The sequence below is a fragment of the Schistocerca nitens genome, chromosome 3, assembly GCF_023898315.1.
Source record: "Schistocerca nitens isolate TAMUIC-IGC-003100 chromosome 3, iqSchNite1.1, whole genome shotgun sequence".
NCBI lineage: Eukaryota > Metazoa > Arthropoda > Insecta > Orthoptera > Acrididae > Schistocerca > Schistocerca nitens.
Window position 1 is genome coordinate 581,352,917 of NC_064616.1, and position 24,475 is coordinate 581,377,391.

Below are 24,475 nucleotides of genomic sequence, written 5' to 3' on the forward strand. Positions count from 1 at the left end.
GAACATTTGGTGTGCTGCAGCTTGTAGAAATTGTAAATATTTTCACATATATAACGAAAAAGCCTCACATTATTTTAAACGAACAGACCGCTCTAGAAAACAAAGAAATTCATCGAAAATTTCACTTGTATTCCTTAAAGACAACACATTTCTTCATTCTGCTAACAGAAGTAATACAAATTAGAAGTAGCATTATACAGAGTGTTGGTTTTAACTGAGGACATTGATATATCTCGACAACTACACATCGGATAAAAAAAAGTTATAATTCCAATTCGTTTGTCTCGGATGGGGCCATCCAGCGATAACACACTCCACGCTTTACCCCACCACGCGTGGGTGGCGGGAGGCAATTTTGAAATCTTCAATGGGAACCCCCATTTTTTATTGCAGATTACTATTCTACGGCAAAATCAATATACGTTTTCTCTGAAGCATTTTCTTCGTTTCGCCATAGATGGTGCTGTAGTCAGAGGAATAGAAATTAGTACACAATGGTAATTTACGACATGCTACTCAATGGTCCCTGAATATCTAATGGCACGTGGGATCCCACCTCCATTCCGCGAGGGTAGGACAAGCCAGTATTTCATAACTTCTACTTGGAAATCCCATTCGCAAAGTTGGCTTGCTCCGACATATCTAACAGGTGACTATCTGATGTACCACCGTGGCCGTGTAGCGAAATACGACGTATCATTACAGGCAGTACGCTGTGACCGGAGCTCACGTATCGTGCAGACTTAGAACAGGTAGCCGCTCTAAGCTTCAGAATACTTGCGCAATATTTACTGCCTGCACATCTATCTATCATTTGGAGAACAGACCTGCAAGCTGACGTTGAATATCGCGACCACAGAAGAAAAATTTGAAATGATCCTCATTTACGGAGAATGTAGCAGAAATTTTGAGGCTACTGTTGCCTTGTATGTCAAGCGTTTTCCAGAGAAATCTCGCTCTCGTTCGTTCTTTTACAAGGTTGTTAACGCTTTTATGTCTGATGGCAGCATACAGGCCGTCAAAAGAAAACGAAGCAAACGTGTTACAGGAGAAGTTAATGAAATAGCTTGTATTAGCAGCAGTACAACACAACACACGGATAACGGCCCGGTGATTACACTGCGATACCAGTATGTCACAATACTGCATCGTCATACGTATTGTCCATGCCACTGCATCAAGAACTTCATGACACCGACTTCCATAACCGGTTAGTGTTTTGTGAATGGGCACTTCGACCCCTCTGTTCTTTGTCGAGGTACTATTTTACATTGAGTCTACATTCACAAACCTTGGTGGTGTTGACCGGGATAACATGCATTACTGCAGTTTAGACAATCACCATTGGTTACGGCAAGCTAACCATCAGCGTGGCATCGTGGGGAACAAACTCACTGGTCTGTATTTTACCGACGGCACGTTGAATGGACGCAAATATCGAACGTTTTTGGAACAGGAACTACCGGTACTACCGCAGGCTGTTGCACTGGACGTTCGACAACGTACATGTGGTTTCAGCATGACTGTTTACCAGCGCATTACGCGGTTTAAGCACACGAGGTATTAGAACGTGTTTACACTGGTCTGTGGATCGGCAGAGGCAGCCCTGGTAATTGGATCGCAAGGTCGTCGGATTTCTTTCTATGGGGACACTTAAATGATAAGGTGTCCAGCAAGTGCCAACAGATCGTGAAGACATGGTCGACCGCATCAGGAACGCCTGTACTGACATGTTTCTGTCCTGTGTACTGTTATTTCAAAAATGTTCAAATGTCTGTGAAATCTTATGGGACTTAACAGCTAAGGTCATGAGTCCCTAAGCTTACACACTACTTAACCTAAATTATCCTAATTACAAACACACACACACCCATGCCCGAGGGAGGACTCGAACCTCCGCCGGGACCAGCCGCACAGTCCATGACTGCAGGGCCTTTGACCGCCCGGCTAATCCCGCGCTGCCCAGTACTGTTATTTGAAAAGCGGATCACTAAGTCTATTGACTGTGGCGGTCCTACGTTTGAACACTTACTCGAATTGGAAAAGTAGAATAGCCTTCGTCTCGAGCCAATGTCACAGTGACCCGTCGAGTAGTCCACTGTTCGATATGTCGGGGGAATACATAATTGCGAATGGGGTTTCCAGTTATAAGTTATGAAGTATCGGCCTGTCCTACCCTCACAGCATGGAGGTGAGGTCCCACACGCCATTGGATATTCAAGGGCCACTGAGTAGCATGTCGCGAATTACAATTGTGCACCCATTTTTATTCCTCCGATTATAGCGCCATCTGTGGCAAAACGAAGGAAATGCTACAGACCAAACGTATGTACATTTTTCCGAAGATTCGTAACCCGCAATAAAAAAATGAGGGTTTCCATTGAAGATTTCAAAGTTGCCCCACGCCACCCACGCACGTGGTGGGGTAGCGGGTCGAGTGTGGTATCATTGGGTGTCCGCCTCCGAGACAAAGAAATTGGAATTATAATGTTTTTGATCCGACATGTAGTTTTCGAGATATTTCAATGTCTTCAGTTAAAATGAACATCATTGGCGTACGCTAGACGACCTTACATGTGAAGCTCTCTGGCTCTGAGCACTATGGGACTCAACTGCTGAGGTCATTAGTCCCCTAGAACTTAGAACTAGTTAAACCTAACTAACCTAAGGACAGCACAAACATCCATGCCCGAGGCAGGATTCGAACCTGCGACCGTAACGGTCTTGCGGTTCCAGACTGCAGCGCCTTGAACCGCACGGCCACTTCGGCCGGCTTACATGTGAAGCAAATCAGATTACATTACAGATAACGCATTACAAGAAATGTTTGTGTTTTGTGTAATACAGATACGGATCTTGATGAGCAACGCCCGAAACTAGTTCGGTAAAATAAAATAATAGCAACAAGCAGCTTCTGTCGAACAATTAATTACTACTATGACACATTTATTGCAACTATCTTAGTCACGCAGCTAGGTTCAAATGGTTCAAATGCCTCTGAACACTATGGGACTTAACTTCTGAGGTCATCAGTCCCCTAGAACTTAGAACTACTTAAACCTGACTAACCTAAGGACATCACACACATCCATGCCCGAGGCAGGATTCGAACCTGCGACCATAGCGGTCGCGCGGTTCCAGACTGTAGCGCCTAGAACCGCTCGGCCACTACGGCATGCCACGCAGCTAGGACTAAGATTTCAGTGTAGACTTCTGACTTACTGTCTTACAGTAAGTACCTCTGCCCTATTTCTGTTTCATTATGGAGCCTTGTTTATGCTGATGTTCTGTTCTAAACTCTTGCGTGGGGACTTCATTCACTAATGGACCCACGATTAGAAGCCGCTTTTCCCTTGCTCACATGGCCTACTAAATATGAATCTTATTTTACATGTTCTTCCCTATCCGTATAAGAGTCCAAAGGTGTATGCAAGATTTCAAAGTCTACATATGTTCGTACATTTTGAGATTACAAAGCAGGGTACGCTGCAACATCATTACGAAAGCTTTTTAATCAGTTCATGGAGGGACCGGGAAAACAATAAGGCTGGATATACATCTCTTTACTGTGACCGATGTTTGTGTAGGGTTAAGGGTATGTTCTGACAATTAGACTGAAGGCGGTCTGTCGGAGCATTAAGAGCAGTTTTTCACTTGAAGCACGACGCCTCCCATCCTCTTTCATTGTGCGCCTGCGTGACAACACGCATTCAGCGTCGCGGCCCACGCAGTTGCTCTTTAGTCCTCCTTAATACTTTGGGTCACTCCCTTCTGGTAAGAACCCCACACACTCCTGCCGCGCCCAAGCTACAGTCGAAGGAAAATTTTGTAACTAGCGTCGTTCATATGTCACACATGCTACTGAAGAACCTAACAGTGTGTCAGAGAGAATCATTTACTTTCCTCCTTGCCCCACATGTTGGTTTTAACTAAAATCTCGTTATACAAATATTACTGCATGCACTGTCTAGAAAAAAAAGAAGCTAACTAATCATTTGTGGAATTTTAGGTTTTATTTGGTATTCGGTAACCAGGAATCTGATTGACTGCTTGGTTAGCTATATACGGAACAAAATTTAAAACTCCACTAATGATCCATTCATTTCTTTTTGCTAGACATCGCTTCTAGTAGTATCTGTATTAAGAGATATTTTTTAAAATCAACATGTGGAACAAGCAAGAAGTTAAAGAGTTTATTCTGATTCGATGTTTCTGGCCAACAGAAGTCTACTAGTATCAGACATAGACCTTAGTTTGAGAAGAAATTTCTGAGAATCTGCGTTTGGAGCATAGCATTGTATGGTAGTGAAACATGGATTGTGGGGAAACCGAAACTGAAGAGAACCGAAGCGTTTGAGATGTGATGTTACATAAGAATGTTGAAAATTACGTGGACCACAACATTGACGTAGGATCGGAAACCTTCGACGACCACGTCTTGTGGCACTTCGAAAGGGATCTCAAATACCCTAATTGTTCGAAGACGGAAACCACCGTGATCTACCATTACGTCCCCAATATGCCCGTTAGAATGCTTGAACTAAGAGTCCGTGTGCGTGTGGTCGAACTACCCCAGCACATGCTTCCTTCGTCGTCATTTTAATACAGACGATACTGCCAGTGACAAAGAAGTGATTACCTATCACTTCCTGGGGGTCCAGGCGTAGCTCTTCGCGAATGAATTGTTCAATTTTATAAGAGGGTGGTCGTTTATCTTCGGCTTGGAATGTTACTTTAAGTGTCGCTCGGCGGTAACCGTGCGCCATGAGGTGCAGTAGTAATGGACGCTGCACAACACGAAATACCGCGACGCGGAAGTAAACAACTGCGGTGTGCTGTCCGGCACGCAGAGCTGGTCAGCACGCGACCACGGCCGAAAGCCGACTGCTTCGACCATCCGGACACCGTACCTGACCAACCCAGATATCCAATTTATAGCACGCTGCAATGCAGCGCCTTATTCCATTAACCCCATACTAGCAAATTATTGATTCTCGTAGGGGTTCGGACGATATTAGTGTATCCGCACTGAGGCAGATGTCATGGAGCCGTCACGCTCTCACAGAAATGTGTAGTGTCTCTCTGGCAGAACTGACAACCTACCTCATCTTCCCCAGTCCGACCCTGTGCTCCATCTCTAATGACTTTGTCGTCGAAAGATGGTTTAATCTTAATCTTCCTCCTTTCTTCTTTCAAAACGCGCATGGCCCTGTGATTAAATGAGCGTGTAGAAGCAAGTTGAGAATATTTTGTACAGTTTCTATGAATTGATGACGTTGAGAAGAAATGTTATGAGCTTAGCTGTAAAAATAGAATGTGCAGTGTTCCTTCAATATTGACTCAAGAAGTAAATTATCTCGGGATTTATGTTTACATTATATTTTACCTTTGTTTTCATTATACATCTCGTGCAAGTGGAGCTTGTTTGTAATGGCCCACAAGTTCAGGCATCCTCTCTGGTAGATACCACAGCAGTTACATCTTCTCAAGTTCATTTTTAGTGATGTTATCAATGATTGGACACGTGAGGAAGGCACTAAAACTGACTATCGCAGAGATCCACCTAATAAAAAAGCTGTTATCCAACGCCACAATATTGAGTTAACTCTGTGACTCAGTCGTCAGGTTTCCTAGCCAACCACTGCAGAAGACTACTGTTGAAGCTACCGACAGATCTGTTGAGAGACGATAGGATTCTGTTTTCAAGGTTGTGCTGCTGCCCGAAAGTCGCTGAACACAAGAACGACTGTGCGGAGGCGCTTTGAGTGGTCTGCAGAGTACTGGAAAAATGCGTTGTGGTGTGATGAGTCATGATTCTATGAATTCAGAATGCTTGGGATTTAACGTCTCGTCGATAATGAGGTAATTGGTGACGGAGCACAATCTCGGATCATACAAGGACGAGTAAGAAACTTAGTCGCTTCTTATCCAAAGGAACTATCTCGTCATCTGCCTTAAGTAATGTTGAGAAAACATGGAAAATCTATATCAGAATGGCTGCAAGGGTGTTTGAAATCCATTCATCTTGAATACTAGTCCAGTGCGCTAACCACTGCGCCATCTCGTTTGGTCAGCAACGGTATGCACTGATCAGCCAGAACGTTATGAACACCTTACCTCGGGCATTGCTGTGTGTGGTGTTCTTAGCGTAAGTTCGTTTAAGTAGTGTGTAAGTCTAGGGACCGATGACCTCAGCAGTTTGGTCTCTTAGGAATGCATGCACGCACATTTGAACACCTTACCTAATAGCCAGTGTGTCCACCTTTGGCACGAATGAGAGCGGCGACGCATCTTGGTATGGAAACAGTGAGCCCTTGGTATGCCGCTGGAGGGAGTTGGCTCCACATCTGCACAGCAAGTCCCCTAATTCCCGTAAATTCCGAGGAGGGGGCGATGAGCTCAGACGCCACGTTCCATTACATCCCACATGTGTTCGATCGGGTTCAGATCTGATGAGTTGGGGGGCCAGCACAACAATTGGAACTCGCCACTGTGTTCCTAGAACCACTCCATCACACTCCTGGCCTTGTTACATGGCACATTATCTTGTTGAAAAATGCCACTGCCGTCGGGAAACATGATCGTCATGAAAGGGTGTACGTAGTCTGCAACCAGTGTACGATACTCCTTGGCCGTCAGGATGCCTTGCACGAGCTCCACTGGACCCACAGATGCCCGCTTGAATGTTCTCCAGAGCATAATGGAGCCGACGCCAGCTTGTCTCCGTCCCGCAGTAGAGGTGCTAAGGAACAGTTCCGCTCGAAGACGATGGATTTGCGCAGTGCCATCGGCGTGCTGAAGAAGGTACCGGCATTCATCATACCATGCAATGCTCTGCCACTGCGCCAACGTCCAATGCTGATGGTCACATGTCCATTTCAGTTGTAGTTGTCGATGTCGTGGTGTTAACATTGGCACATGCCTGGGTCGTCGGCTGAGGAGGCCAATCGTTAGGAATGTTCGGTGCACTGTTGTGTTCAGACACACTTGTACTCTGCCCAGTATTAAAGCCTGATGTTAGTTACGCCACAGTTCGCCACCTGTTCTGTTTTACCAGCCTGCCCAGCCTACGACGTCTGACATCTGTAATGATGGGTGGCCGCCCAACCCTGCAACGTTTGGACGTGGTTTCACCTTGGTTTCGCCAAATGTTGGAGACACCACAGCACTCCTCGAACACCAGGTAAGTCGTGCAGTTTCCGAAATGCTCGTGCCGAGCCTCCGGGTCATCACAGACTGCCCTCGGGTCAGACTCAGATGGGTCGCGCGTCTTCCCCATTCTATGCACGGACAGCACGCTCACTAATACTACATGCAACGTGCATGTGCCTGACTAGCAGTCATTCGTCGCCAGGTGACGCTGTTATCACCTGGAAGGGTTTATATCGATAGTAGGCCGCTGGTAACAATGTTCTGGCTGATCCGTGTAAGATGTGGTACTCAGCAGGGTGCATGTGGAGGTGACGGATGTCCGGTGCACGGCGTTTGTATGTAAGTTATTTGTGTTAACAGAGAAATTGCGTAATGTGCTTTCCGGAAGCTCTTCCTCTGTTTTCGACTCTGACCATTAACATTTTTAGAATGGAAGTCAATAACGGGCTAAGTGCTAAAAATTTTATTTTGAGTTAGACCCGAAAAACCAAGTGCCGTTGCCGACAACCTGGAAAATGGGCTAAGCGCTAAGATGATCTCTAGTAGTGCAAATAAGGCATGTGCCGACCCACTGGTGAGACTAAAGCGGGCTAAGTGATACAAAACTTTGTAATTGTTTGCAGCGTGTGACAGAAATTTTGCCCGAATTGCAAAAAGTGAGAGGCTGGAAGAATGCAGGAGTGTCAAGTACCTAAGGACTCAATAAAACTTACGGAGAATGTGGTACCTAACAATTAATTTGTGATTACTCTGCTCCAGGTTGAGGATCTTTGTATTTTAAAAAAGCTGCCGATATACGTATGAACGCAACGGAAATAAATATTTCCAAATATAGTTGAATTCAAGTGAAAAAATTTGCACCTGGTGTCGTCAAGATGAGAACAATGTTTGACAAACTTGAACACTGGAGCACCTACAAGATTTTCAAGAAGGGGATTACCACTGACATAATAAAGAACTTTCTTTTACCGTCACAGCAATGTAAAAACAATTTGCCAGCTGAACAGAAGAAGGATCTTCAACAGATGCTGCCGTATTTGAAAGAAGCTACTAGAACTAGAACAGCCGCGCGGTCTAGGCGCCTTGCCACGGTCCGTGCGGCTCCCCCCCCCCCCCCCCCCCCCCTCTCGGAGGTTCGAGTCCTCCCTCGGGCATGGGTGTGTGTGTTGTACATAGCGTAAGTTAGTTAGATTAAGTAGTGAGTAGGCTTAGGGCCGATGACCTCAGCAGTTTGGTCCCAGAAGACCTCACCACAAATTTCCAAAGAACTTCTAACAGTTAATCAATTAAAATTGCTTTGTGCTCTACAATATTAAAAGAAGGACTAAAAATAATTTAATCACGGAGTAATGTATCTGTAAAATGTTTATTATTAACAGAACTAATAAATGCTTGAGATTTCTCTCATTGGCACTTACCTCTTTTTTTTTTGCCGATACCTGTATGTCATTTACGAGTAGTACGTTCCTTGCTTTTCAGAATAAAATATATATTTTCATTGAGAAAACGAAGGGAATGTAAAAAAAAAGGTTTGCAATAGTTATATGGCTCTTTTTTAGACAATAAATAAAAAATATTATTAATGCTTTTTCACAAAAATATTTTTGTCAAAGCAAAAAAAGCAGTATTTTTGTGCATATCCTGTTATTGATTTCCACTCTGCAGTTGTGTATCGAGAAATAACTGCGGGAACTTATGAAAACATATTATATAGTAGTGTGGTTGCCACAAATCAGACTTCCTGTGGAAGAAGCAAAGGTCATTGCATTGTGTTTGGAAGAATATCACATGATTTTACCGAATTGGCCTGGTTGAATTCCCGGTCTGAAATCCACTGAATATTTTTGGGGTGAACTAGGATTCTACCCACGTGCCAAATCAATTAAACCAAAAGCTATTCACTAACATTCACGAAGAATGGAAAAAAACTCCACCTCAATGTACTAAACTTACGGAAAGACACACAGCCTATGTTGACCGCGAATTTTAATATTTTTTGTGTTGTCTGCTACAGTACACTGACAGGCCTGTCAACAATTACGTAAGTCCTATATAACTTTACTCAGCTATATGAATGGCAAAAGAACACGTATATGACAAGAAGATGTATATACTGAGCTGCGAAGAATACTTAAAAATTTTGGACAAATGTTGATGTCCTCGTTTCAAAAATATTTGTTTGAAGAATAGACTGAAGAAAGCGTATTACATTGCATCGTAACGCTACCATTGGCTAATTGATACTAATTTGTTGAACGGGGACGAAAATGACATTCAAGAGCCACAAAAGGCGGGAAAAAGACAGTGAAAATGATGCAAATGTACTTGCATCATTATTCACAGAATGTTAGTGTAAGACATACACTCCTGGAAATTGAAATAAGAACACCGTGAATTCATTGTCCCAGGAAGGGGAAACTTTATTGACACATTCCTGGGGTCAGATACATCACATGATCACACTGACAGAACCACAGGCACATAGACACAGGCAACAGAGCATGCACAATGTCGGCACTAGTACAGTGTATATCCACCTTTCGCAGCAATGCAGGCTGCTATTCTCCCATGGAGACGATCGTACAGATGCTGGATGTAGTCCTGTGGAACGGCTTGCCATGCCATTTCCACCTGGCGCCTCAGTTGGACCAGCGTTCGTGCTGGACGTGCAGACCGCGTGAGACGACGCTTCATCCAGTCCCAAACATGCTCAATGGGGGACAGATCCGGAGATCTTGCTGGCCAGGGTAGTTGACTTACACCTTCTAGAGCACGTTGGGTGGCACGGGATACATGCGGACGTGCATTGTCCTGTTGGAACAGCAAGTTCCCTTGCCGGTCTAGGAATGGTAGAACGATGGGTTCGATGACGGTTTGGATGTACCGTGCACTATTCAGTGTCCCCTCGACGATCACCAGTGGTGTACGGCCAGTGTAGGAGATCGCTCCCCACACCATGATGCCGGGTGTTGGCCCTGTGTGCCTCGGTCGTATGCAGTCCTGATTGTGGCGCTCACCTGCACGGCGTCAAACACGCATACGACCATCATTGGCACCAAGGCAGAAGCGACTCTCATCGCTGAAGACGACACGTCTCCATTCGTCCCTCCATTCACGCCTGTCGCGACACCACTGGAGGCGGGCTGCACGATGTTGGGGCGTGAGCGGAAGACGGCCTAACGGTGTGCGGGACCGTAGCTCAGCTTCATGGAGACGGTTGCGAATGGTCCTCGCCGATACCCCAGGAGCAACAGTGTCCCTAATTTGCTGGGAAGTGGCGGTGCGGTCCCCTACGGCACTGCGTAGGATCCTACGGTCTTGGCGTGCATCCGTGCGTCGCTGCGGTCCGGTCCCAGGTCGACGGGCACGTGCACCTTCCGCCGACCACTGGCGACAACATCGATGTACTGTGGAGACCTCACACCCCACGTGTTGAGCAATTCGGCGGTACGTCCACCCGGCCTCCCGCATGCCCACTATACGCCCTCGCTCAAAGTCCGTCAAATGCACATACGGTTCACGTCCACGCTGTCGCGGCATGCTACCAGTGTTAAAGACTGCGATGGAGCTCCGTATGCGACGGCAAACTGGCTGACACTGACGGCGGCGGTGCACAAATGCTGCGCAGCTAGCACCATTCGACGGCCAACACCGCGGTTCCTGGTGTGTCCGCTGTGCCGTGCGTGTGATCATTGCTTGTACAGCCCTCTCGCAGTGTCCGGAGCAAGTATTGTGGGTCTGACACACCGGTGTCAATGTGTTCTTTTTTCCATTTCCAGGAGTGTATATAACAACATCGTAACAATGTAAGGGAACAAAAAAATGGCTCTGAGCACTATGGGACTTAACATTTGTGGTCATCAGTCCCCTAGAACTTAGAACTACTTAAACCTGACTAACCTAAGGACATCACACACATCCATGCCCGAGGCAGGATTCGAACCTGCGACCGTAGCGGTCACGCGGTTCCAGACTGAAGCGCCTAGAGCAGCACGGTCACACTGGCCGGCGAAAGGGAACAGAGACAGTAGAAAGAACTACAGGCCCACTGGTCGTCACTAATTACTAAAGATAGGACGTGCCAAATCTCATACTGTTACGCCCAGAAAAAGATATATTCTTTAAACGAAACGCGGAGTCAGCAGGTTTCAAAGATGTACCCAGCACGCTGGATCACAGACAAGTTGTAAATGCGGTTATAGGTGGAAGTAATGAATGTAAGCTACCAAATGGTTCAAAGGGCTCTGAGCACTATGGGACTCAACTGCTGAGGTCATTAGTCCCCTATAACTTAGAACTAGTTAAACCTAACTAACCTAAGGACATCACACACATCCATGCCCGAGGCAGGATTCGAACCTGCGACCGTAGCGGTCTCGCGGTTTCAGACTGCAGCGCCAGAACCGCGCGGCCACTTCGGCCGGCTGTAAGCTACCACTCTGTATTGAATTTATTCAGTTCTATACAGTTTTTTATTCTGCTTCAATAAAATTTAGACTGAATTAACCTGATAAACGAGAAATCCGTTCCACATGCAAAAATTTATCAAGCAACATCTGTAATAAGAATGAAGTTTGGTTTTGATTTATCAAGTGATAGGATAATCAGAACCAAAGCAGGAGTCAGGCAAAATAATGTTATTTCGTCCAAGCTTTTCTCAGTTGCCTTGAATTACGTTTTAAAAAAGTGACTGAGATTAAGCATTCGATTCAGTGGATCCTATTTTAACAGCACGGTCCATTCACATTATTGTGACCACTGCCTGTGTTCGACGTCAACGTGTAATAACCACTCACAGACGGCAGAAGGTAGCATTAGCAGTGAAGGGTACATAAAGCGTGCCGGGGAGACGTGGATATATAGATAACGGAACGATTTATCTCATGTGCAAAAGGGCATGATCAGTGGCTTTTGGTACAAGAGTGGAAGCATTTACAAAATGGCTAAGTTTGTAAACTCTTCGTGAGTCGCAGTAGTTAAAGTATATAGTGCATGTTAAAATGGCGCTATCCGAAACCGGCGCCGACGGAACTGCGGTGCACCGCGAGCCATTGATGACAGGCTACGGAGATGGATACGGGCGAACAGACGTGCAGCTGTTGACTAACTGACCACACAGATGTACAAAGAGGCTAGCAACAGTGTCTCCTCAACGACCGTTCAGCTAAAGTTGCCGAGTATGGGCCTCAGCAGAAGGGGCCTGGTTCATGCACCCATACTGACTTCTCTTTATCTGCAACGAATGCTGGAATTTGCACGCGACAACCGCAACTGGACGCCCACTGAGTGGCGACACGGCCTATTCGGATGAATCACGTATGTTCCGTCAGACAGGAACCCTTTGGTACGTACGGTGTGAAACATCTGAAAGCAAACACCTTGCAAAAATCGTCGGAAGTGTCCAGACCGGAGGAGAGAGCATTATGGTCTGGGAAATGTTTCCGTGGAATTCCCTTTGTGATCTCGTCATTCTGGAAGGCGCAGTGGATCAACACAATATGCATCTTCCCTTGGGGATCATGTCCACCCCTACATCTAGTTGATTTTTCCCAGAACGATGGCATCTACGAACAGGACAGTGAAACGAGACACACAGCTTTCAGTGTACGTGCGTGCTTCGGAGAGCAGCAGGATGAGTTTACCCTACTCCCCTGACCACCAAACTCATCTGATTGCAACTGTACGCGCCATTGATCCTCGACTGATAAACTTAGCGTATCTGGTCACAGCACTTGGGTCAGCATGGATTGGATTGGATTGGATTGTTTGGGGGAAGAGACCAAACAGCGAGGTCATCGGTCTCATCGGATTAGGGGAGGATGGGGAAGGAAGTCGGCCGTGCCCTTTCAAAGGAACCATCCCAGCATTTGCCTGGAGCGATTTAGGTAAATCACGGAAAACCTAAATCAGGATGGCCGGACGCGGGATTGAACCGTCGTCCTCCCGAATGCGAGTCCAGTGTGCTAACCACTGCGCCACCTCGCTCGGTATGGGTCAGCATGACTCCACCTACCTATCTGTACCTTCCAGTACCTACCTAATACTCTCCCTGCACCTGTCGCAGCGAACCACGCTGCAAGAGATCGCAGTTCAGGATTTTGACGGATGGTCACATTAATGTGACTTGACAGTGAACGATTGTCTATCAAATGACGTTTTTTATGCGTCAACAGCATAGGAACTTTAACACAGAATGGATGAACGTCTAACGCCTTATGTGATGGATGGACGTCCAATGACTTGTCTACTTCTTAGCTGCGCGTCAGTCGTCTACTTTCGAACCTTAATGAGGACTGCAGCATGTGAATATTTGATAAGATGCAACTTTTCCGAGATTTTCTTTCCTAGCAGCCAAGTCACCACAATCTATCCTTTGTCATAATCGTTAACTTTCCCCATTCCCTTCACACAGTGAAATCAAATTATTACTTTGTATCCATGACAGCTACTGTACGACTCTCGTACCGTGTCACGGGTCCTGGATGTAACGCCATCTACAGTTAACTGCTGCATCAGTAGCTGCAGCAGTTAGCACCCGCGAACCGTTCATATTGTTGGAAACCGCGTGGAAGCAAACAGCCCTGGAACAATCATCGCATCCTTTTTCCGTATAAGCTTACCCTCCATAAATTAGTCACCTTTGTGTTAAGTGCGTGTTTAATGTCCACAAAGCTTGAAATTAGCTGCAAATTCGTGAGTCATGGATTCGAAAAGGTTCTGAATATAGAAAATATTACACATCACAACATTTGCTGTAACAACTCGAATAAGTCAGCCAAATTTATTGGATGCCGTCCATGACGTTTGCTGCGTTGTTACTAGCTATCCTAGAGTTTACAGTGTGATGGAAACCGGAGACTGTGATGACCAGTCTCGAAGTGTAATTACCCTTTAGTCTCTCTCATTCCGAGCGATCACAGAATTAATCCGATGTCGCGAGAATTGATGGCAGACCTGGAAACGCTGCGTTATTCGTTAAGATGACCCGCAAACATCACAGCGTGGTTTCCATCCAGCCCGATAAAGCCATTCTGATCGAAATTAACTGTCATCCCAACCACAAGACTTATTTTCAAACGATTAAAACATCTCCAGAAAATCTCACATACACCTCTAATTTGCATATCCATCACGCATTCCTCATGAATGGCTTTATGCCGTTTGCGATGAATTCAGATAAGCAGGGATGCGTTTCATCTTACCAGATGACACCTTAGCATCTCCCCATTGCTCCCTGTTATCTCGTAGTTCACTGTGTCGTCGCACTTCAGATACGAATTTAGGCATAGCCTCCGTGTGAAAAACTGATTCAAATGTCCATCTGGTGCTATTCTATACAGATTGTTAGTCTGGAAACTGATCAGGAAAAACCAGTGATGTCCTCCAGGAGCAATTGCGTTTTTATTAAGCTATATTCACCCACAAGCCGAGATATACGTCTGCGGCCACGAGCTGTCAAGATTATCATCCGGCCAGAGTTCATACGTGAGTCCTTTGACGCAACCCTGGGTGCCACTGCCTATAAACCCGTATGGCAGAGAAGTCTGTGGTAATAGACACGAGTTAAATCCACCACTTCGATCACAAAAGTAGGTTCCCTACGCCCATTTCTCACTCAGCGAACCATACAGATCTGCCTGGCTACACTTGCCAAGCAGTTGCCCATTTCTTTACGTTACCCAATTCCATCTGAAAGTGTCCAAATTAGTAAACTGCTGGCCATTAGAATTACATCACCATCAAGGCAGCACTCAATGAACCTCAGAATATCACGAAAAGTACTACTATACGAGCTTGGGTATGCGCGTGATTAGCATTTCAGTGCAACAACTCAGAATGGGTAGAAGTAAACCATTTACATTCTGTATATTACGAAAGATTTCGCAGCAGGTTTCTCATTCATAAGTGGCATTTGAATGTTACTTGTTTGTGAGAAAATCGTGTTATGTCCCGCATAAAAAGAAGAAATGCCTACCAGCACGTGTCTAAATTCAACAGCAGCAAAATCGTGGCTAATCGAGGCTGTATTTCATCATTCTGTAACATTGCTGCTCGCTTTGGTCGGTATCCTACGACTGCCAAGTGAATATGGAATTGATGGGTTCACCCAACACAATGCAGGATGTCATTAGGGCCACGCGACTATCGCCCGAAAGGAAACACTTATTGTTCGCTCGGCCGTGCAGAATCGTACAGCCGTATCACATACCTCGAATCCGGAAATGGGCTTGTTTGCAGCAAGACAAGTATCAAAGCGGACAATGCTACGACGTCTGAAGCACCACAGACTGTCAGAACCGCAACCATTGATGAGGTTTCCCTCGATGCAGCAGTGTCCCAGTTCTGCGTCAAGCACCATGACGGACATATCCGTGTATAGAGGCATCGAGGAGAACGAATGTTGCCGGATTTCATTCGGTCATCGTCATACTGGTTCAGCACCTGACGTTTGCCGTAAGCAGTTAGTCTGGACAGCACTCGTTACAGTTCGAACGTGTTACGGCCTTCGGCTGTGCTCCATCTTCAAGGTTTTCGTGACGTTATCTTTCCACAAGATATCGCAAGACCGTACCAATCTCTGCTGTCCTGGTCTTCCTCGAAACAAGGGTGCTCAGCTGTTGCCCTGGTCAGCACGTTCTCCATATCTCTCGCCCATTGAAAGCAACTGGTCATGGATTACCGAAAGATTGGCACGCCAGCACTCGCCAGCCATTGTAACAGATGATCTCTGGATTTAGCATGGAATGATTTATCCATATCTGCTTAGCTGGACGTGATGCCTAGCTGGGTAAGAGCCATAGCTGCTGCCACAGGTAACAGCTTTGTGTAGTAAAGTTCGCACGATATAAACCTCCCAAATCACCTCCAAATTACATCTTGTTTCCTCATACTCTACTGTATACGCTTGATACGTAAAATTTCGTTATCTTCTATTCTGTTACCTTTGCAATTTTAGTGGCCAGCAGTGTACGAGGCGTGTTTTTTAAGTAGGTACCGTTCTGAAATTAAAAAAGACGTGCTACGATATCTCCATAATTTTATTTTTACATGAAAGCCTGTACCTTAATCTACGCACTGACGCCATTACAGTCTGATTCTTTCTTGTTTACATTGTGTACTGAGTGTTTAAGATGCCTCCGATAATCGTGAGTCCCGCCGACTGTGAAGTACGGGCTGTTATAAGATTTCTTAGTGCTAAAGGCCTAAAAGCGATCGAAATTCATCCTGAGACATGTTCAGTTTACGGAGAAAACATTATGAGTGATGGAATGGTAAGAAAGTGGGTCAGAGCATTTAAAGATAGCCGCACAAATGTGCATGATGAACAACGGAGTGGGCGTCCTTCGGTCGTTAATGAAAGTTTGGTGCAGGAAGTGGACAATAAGGTGAGAGAAAACAGATGCTTTACGATTTCCTCCTTGCGGGATGACTTTCCTAATGTTTCTCCTAGTGTTTTGTATGGCATTGTGACCGAGCACTTGAATTACCGAAAATTGTGCGCACATTGGGTACCGAAAATGTTGACGTATTTGCACAAAACCAAACGTTTAGACAGTGCATTGACTTTCCTTGAGCGGTACCACAACGACGATGATGATTTCTTAAGCCAAATTGTTACGGGCGATGAAACATAGGTGGCCTACGTCTCACCAGAATCAAAGCAACAGTCCATGAAAGTTGAGCAAGGGCATCGTTTTGCTGCAAGACAATGCCCGTCCGCATGTGGCGAATCAGACCAAAGATCTCATCACATCTTCATGTAAAAATAAAATTATTGAGATATCTTAGCACGGATTTTTTAAATTTAAAAACGGTACTTACTTAAAAAACACGCCTCGTATTAGCTTCAACTTGCCACGACCCTAAATTGTTGTTTAGTGAGGTCAGAAACGCTATCTTGAGTTATATTACCAACCATTTCTCTGAAAGTTTAATGGTTTACTTGTATTACATTTTATCACACATTATACAATGTTCATTTGGTCTGCTGTTTCCTGCATGTTGCGGCATTTGTTTGACAGTTTGTGCTTCCGATCTAAATGATTCACAAGCGGAATTACTTTATGCTTCATTATCTTTCAGCCCACTTCCTACTGACAAGTTTTAGGAAATCTTCTTGATTTGCGAAGGATGTAACTTCCATTTTTACTTAATAATAAGAAACTTGCACCGGGTAAGTAGCGACGAAACTTCCTTACACTCTAAGCTTGCAAAACGCTTCCAATGAACGCATTTAAGTTTTTCTTGGAAGTTAGTCAATATGTTCATTAACAGAGAGTAACGAGTCGACACAATGGACAATGCAGCATGCAGCGTAAGAATATAATCCTGCCGAGCTTTCATACATTACGTGTTTTATGCTCCTGCACCGTTAGTACACGTCAGTTTCCACAGTGGATGGTATAGGCATATACTTTCAGCCTTATACGGAATAACGTCGGGTGAATGGAAATAAAATAACTATGGACACCGTACTGTTGACGTCCCATGAACGTTTCATTTTATGCGTCTACGTTCTGCTCAGTTGCAGCTCCCCATCAAAGTTTTTAAGGGCCATCAGTTAATTCTTGGGCCTGGTGTTATGACCGTCATATTTTCTGTCACAGCTAACAACGCAGTTGGTACAACAAAAAGTTCTTGCAAGGTGAATCATAAAATTGCAGACCTTTCGTGTTTACATTGAGCCTTAAGCTCATAAAGAGCAACACGGTAGCAGCTGTAATGTACACGACTGACTCGTAGCAATTAATCTTTTCAGCAAAGCGCCATCGGAGAGCTGCCTTTGTTATTGAGTAAAACGAACTACTCCACAGCGAATCTGGATTACTCAGTGTATATTACTTAAGCGGAGACCAGGAAACGAAGACTGGTAATAGTAAAAAGGCAAAATTACAGAGACAGATGTATTGTTAGAAAGTTGACGCTGCTCGTGACGTTCTCCTGACATGGCAATGTACGACAGTGCGCTTCGCAAAGTTCGGTGAATGGCTGTCGTAAACCAAGAAATACAATACACAGAAAATACCTTGTAGTTGATTGAAGCATCAATTTTATATGCCTATGTACGTCGTGTGGATCTGAAGATATGTGCCTTTCAGGATAAATTCCAGACGAATGAACGAACGGAAGTCTGTGGACGTCAGATGAAGAGAAGTGCGGCGGCTGATTGAAAGTAATTGCGCGGCGCTCATTAAAGAAGATGCGAGCAGTGATGGTACGTGCAGATGGCCTTTGTCCGGCGGAAAACGTTCCTATCTAGTCCATCACAACTTTGAATGACACCGGAAAGCCCGTCTTAGGTCTGAACTGTATAATACGAGAATAAAATTTTTCCCTTCGGGCACAAATCAACGTTCGGCCTTTCATCCTGGACTTCTGAAGATGAGTCATTTTGGGAAGTAGGCGAATATCCTACTCGATAATTTCTTGCAGAAAGACATACTATACACAACATTTGGAAACTGTTGGATTGATCGTTTGGGAAATACAAAATGGCCTGCACTCACTTGACTTAACACCTCTGGGCTTTTATCTGCGGGGAAAATCAAAACAAGAGATATAAAGATAATACCGACGTTTCCCGAAGATATAAAATGCCGTGTAACAAGGGTCTGTGACGCGATAGGTCCACATGAAATTCAACGAGCAATACTGTCTATGAAATTACAATGAAATCGAGACCTTTAGATGCTTACAGGCGATGATAAATATCAACGGCGACGGTTGAGAACGTGTGTCCCGACCGGGACTCGAATCTGGGGTCTCCTGCTTACATGGCAGACGCTCTATCCATCTGAGCCATCGAGGACACAGTTATTGTGCGACTGCAGGGATTTATCCCTGGCACTCTCCCCGTGAGACTCACATTTCCAACTTACTGTCCACACACTACATTTTGTAGTGCCCCTGCCCACTATACTCATTACTCGCGGCAGTCAATCTACCGATTCCCGTAAGAGTTCGGGCAATGTGAGTGCATCCGCACTGAAGAAGATCATTGGCCGGTAAGCCTTATCTATATAAAGATGGTACCTGTTCTTTCGGACATGTCCGAAAGAACAGATACCATCTTCAAAAAATGGTTCAAATGGCTCTGAGCACTATGGGACTCAACATCTTAGGTCATAAGTCCCCTAGAACTTAGAACTACTTAAACCTAACTAACGTAAGGACATCACACACACCCATGCCCGAGGCAGGATTCGAACCTGCGACCGTAGCAGTCCCGCGGTTCCGGACTGCAGCGTCAGAACCGCACGGCCACCGCGGCCGGCAGATACCATCTTCATATACCAATACTGTCTGTTCGGAAACGCTTTATAGTTTGTACAAGTGCTCAAGGGCGATGTTTGGAACACATAAGAGGCTGTGAGAATCACAATATTAAACACACGGATCGTACCTAAGTTACATGTTTGCTCACATTTGGTACAGTAGGGCAGATGTTGGGGACCTCTTCTCCTGGTGGCAGACAGTTTGGGGCGCCGTTATCTTGTTACTATTTTACTAAGTTGCACACATGTTATACTGTTGACTTCTTTTCAAAGGCTCTTCCCCGTACCAGAGAAACCTGTCTATGGTTCCATAAAAAGCACAAAGTCCGTTGGTCTCATATGTCGGCAGCTGTAAATGATAAATACTGTAATGTCCTGGCAGATTATAACTGTGTGCCAGACCGAAATGCGAAGCTGGCAGATACATTATCTGATCAAAAGTATCCGGACGCGTATTTGTCGAGACTAATATGGGGTGTACACACACTTCGACTTTATAGGAGCTTGAACTCAGCAAAGAGAGGAAGAAATCCAGTGTGTAATCTGTGTGCATACCGGTGGGAGTCATCCCTGTTGTGGAGAGGATCCTTCCGGATTCCATGAAGAACACAGGGTGCAGCCAACGTCAGTGCTTTACTAAGGTGACAGATGTCATGGGATAGTGATATGCACATACATAGATGGCGGTATTATCGCGAACACAATAGATAAAAGATAGGTACATTGGTGGAGCTGTCATTTGCATTCAGATGATTCATGTAAAAGGCTTCCGCCGTGATTATGGCCGCACGACGAGAATTAAAAAGCTTTGAACGCGGAATGGTAGTTGGAGCTCGACACGTAGGAATTTACATCTCGAAAATCGTTAGATAATTCTATATTCCGAGATCCGCAGTGTCAACAGTGTGCCGAGAATGTCAAATTTTAAGCATTGCCTTTCACCATTGATAACGCAGTGGCCGACGGCTAACAGACTATCAACACTGCGTGAAATAACAGCTGAAAACAATGTGCGACGTATAACGAACGTATCCATTATGACAGTGCGGCGTAATTTGGCGTAATTCGGTTATGGTAGCAGACGACCGACGTGAGTGCCGTTGCTAAAAGCATTACATCGCCAGCAACATCTCTCCTTGGCTCGTGATCATTTCGGTTGGACCCTAGATGACTAGAAAACCGTGGCCTGGTCAAATCAGCCCCGATTTCAGCTGGTGAGAGTTGAAGGTAGGGTTCAAGTGTGGTGCAAACCGCACGAAACCAGGGTCCCAAGTTGTCAACAAGGCACTGTGCTAGCTGGTGGTGGCGCCATAATGGCGTGGGCTGTGTTTACATGGTATGAACTGGTTCAAATGGCTCTAAGCACCATGGGACTTAACATCTGAGGTCATCAGTCCCCTAGAACTTAGAACCACTTAAACCTAACTAACCTAAGGACATCACACACATCTATGCCCAAGGCAGGATTCGAACCTGCGACCGTAGCGGTCGCTCGGTTCCAGACTGAAGCGCCTAGAACCGCTCAGCCACAAGGGCCGGCGAATGAACTGAGTCCTCTGGTCCAACTGAACCGATCAATGGCTGTAAATGGTTATATTCGGCTGCCTGGAGACCATTTGCTGTCATTCATGGACGTCATGTTCCCAATCAACGATGGAATTTTTATGGATGGCAATGCGCCATGTCACTGAGCCTCAATTGTTTGCGACTGGTTTCAAGAACATTCTGGAGAATTCGAATCACACAGATCCCCCGACATGAATCACATCGAACAGTTATGGGATATTATCGAGAGGTCAGTTCGTGTACTAAATCCTGCACTGACAAGGCTTTCGCAGTAATGGACGGCTATAGAGGCAGAATGGCTCACTATTTCTGTAGGGGCTCCCAACGACTTGTTGAATCCATGCTACGTCGAGTTGCGAGCGAGGCAATAGGAGGTCCGACACAATATTAGGAGAGTCCCATGCCTTTCAGTACCTCGGTGTAAAGTTGTGTGTCACTTCGGATCAAAAGAGATTATCTTTGATTTCGGGAGATTATATGAAGTTGTAAAGACGACCAGTCTTGCAAGATGAAAGCAGAGCTGTTGCATCTTCGACAGGACCGACTGAAGACACTTGGTACAAAGCCGAATGGAAGGTGTGAATCAGAGGCTTAGATGGTTCTGAGACCGTGTAGACTGCAGATTCCACGACTTGTGCCATAGGATGGTGGTTTTTCGGGTTTAGCGGCCATTACACTCAGGAGGTGGCTACACAGGTAGCGGTTTCTTAGATTAGAGTGTTATGCGAAATTATAGAAAGTGCGTCAGTCTAAAAGGGTGTGGTATCGTGACTTCCGATACCACAATGCATCTGTCCTCACTTAGATGTTGGCAGTAACCAACGTGACTGCACCGCCAATCTGCGGGCGGCTTGAAACACACCTCCTCAGCTAGCACAGCCGCTGTCACCACGGAGACGACTTGAAGGACGCCACACTGACCTCTAACCTAGTTTGTCTGCCAGTTCAGCCCTGTCTGTTTCTTCTCTAAGCATCTGATGTTATTGCGGATATCGAATCGGTCTAATTCATGGGCTTTCATTGGATGTTGCTCAAGACTTGCTGTTATTCAAGTTACAAGTTTATCAAACACTACATGTGCATCTTATTATTTTTCTCTCTGTTATAAAACCTGTCAACACCTTGTCACCCTCCACCGGGACGACCAAAGAGAGGATAGACCCAGTAACAGTCGGTATTGTGGTTGAAAACTGTCGTAGCTCTATTGCAAAAGAACCTGAGCTCCAAGCACTGATAGAAAGCACTGAAGCTCAAATCGTTATAGTTACTGAAAGCTGGCTAAAGCATGAGATAAGTTAAGCTGAAATTGTTTACAAAGGACCTAATCGTTTTCATAAAGGATAGATTAAATACAATTGGTGGTAGTGGGTTTATTGCTATCAGAAGTAGTTTGCCTTGTAGTGAAATTGAATTAGAAAGTTCTTGTGAGTTAATCTGGCTAGAGGTTTTTCTTGACACACAGGAATTAATTAATAACTAGTTCCTTTTTCCAACCCTCGACACAGATTATACAGTTGCTGAACAGTTCAAAGAAAACTTGAGTCTTATCTCAAATAGGTACCCCACTCATACAACTTTAGTTGGTGGTGACTTCAATCTGCCCTCCATATATTGGCGATAATGTATGTTTTAAGTCAGTGGTAGGTATAAAACGACGTCCGAAATAGTACTGCATGCTTTCTCCGAAAATTATTTTGAACAATTTGTTCAGGAGCTCATTCGAAGTGTAAATGTTTGCGAAAACATACTGTATCCCATTTCAACAAATAATTCTGAGCAAAAAGGAGCATCATGACGAATACAGGGATTGGTGACCACGAAGTCGTTGTTGCAAGACTGATTACCGTAACATCGAAATCCACCAAAAGTAAACGCAAAATCTATCTATTTAAGAAAGCAGATAAAAATTCGCTTGACGCCTACCTAAGTGACACTGTTGGGGAAGCAACGAAGAAAGCGTACCAAATTTAAAAGAACACAGAATCTCCAAGACTGATGATGTTTTACTGAAGCTCGAAACTTAGCTCGGACTTCAGTGCGAGATACGCCAGGTTTCCACAGTGAAATTATTTCTAGAAATCTGAAAGAAGATCCAAAAAATTCTGGTCGTATTTATAGTATACCAAGGCAAGACACAACAAATGCCTTCACTGCACGATAACAATGGTAATGTTACCGGAGATAGTGCCACTAAAGCACAGTTACTAAACATGGTTTTCCGAAATTCCTTCACAAAAGAAGACGAAGTAAATGTTCCAGAATTCGAATGAAGAACGGCTGCCTACATGAGAAACTCAGAAGTAGATATCCTCGGTGTAACGAAGCAGCTCAAATCACTTAATGAAGGCAAGTCTTCCGGTCCAGACTGTGTTAGTAAGTTTCCTTTGGCGATACAAATGCTCCACACTTGGCAGTCACATACAACTCCTCGCTCGACGAAAGATCCATACATAAAGACTGGGAGGTTGCAAAGATCGCACCAATACCCATGAACGGACGTAGAAGAAATTCGCTGAATTAAAGACTCATATCCCTTATGTCGATTTACAATAGGATTTTGGAACATATACTAAGTTCGATCATTACCTTCGAATTACCTCGAAGAAAACGATGTATTGAAATATAGTCAGCATGGATTCAGAAAATATCGTCCTTTTGAAACACAAGTTGCTCTTTATTCATATGAATTTATGAGTATTATCTACAGGGGATCTCAAATTGAATACATATTCGTAGATTTCTAAAACATCTGACACCGTTATTCACAAGTGACTTCTGATCAAATTGCGTTCCTAAGTAGTGCCGTCTCATCTGTGCAATTGGATTCGTGATTTCCTGTCAGAAATCACAGTTCGTAGTAATTGACATAAAGACATTGAGTAAAACAGAAGTGATATCTGGCGTTCTTAGGGAAGTGTTATACGCCCTCTGCTGTTCCTAATCTATAAGGGACGATCAAAAAGTTTCCGTTCAAAGCCGCACTAACTCATTGCCTACATGCCGGTGCTTATACCCCATATACCCACACCGTAGTCGCGCCGGGTTGCATATACGATGCAGCAACGCCCGCAAACGGAAACTGTTTGATCTCCTTATATACAAATGATATTGGGGACAATCTGAGTAATGCTCTTAGATAATTTCCAAATGATGCTGTCAAATACCGTCTCTTAAAGTCATCAACTGATCGAAACCAATTCCAAAATGATTTAGACAGGATACCCGTATGATGCGAAAAGTGGCAATTCACTCTAAATGACGAGAAGTATGAAGTTCTTCTCATGAGTACTAAAAGGAATCCACTATATTTTGGTTACGCGGCAAATCACACAAATCTAAAGTCTTCGACTTAACCTAAATACTTAAGGATAAATCTTTCTTATCAAAGATATTCCAAACTGCCTACGTATAACTGTTTCTATGGATCTAAAGATAATGCCAGCTTTGGCTGAGATTGGTTCAATAGATTATGAGGATAAGGA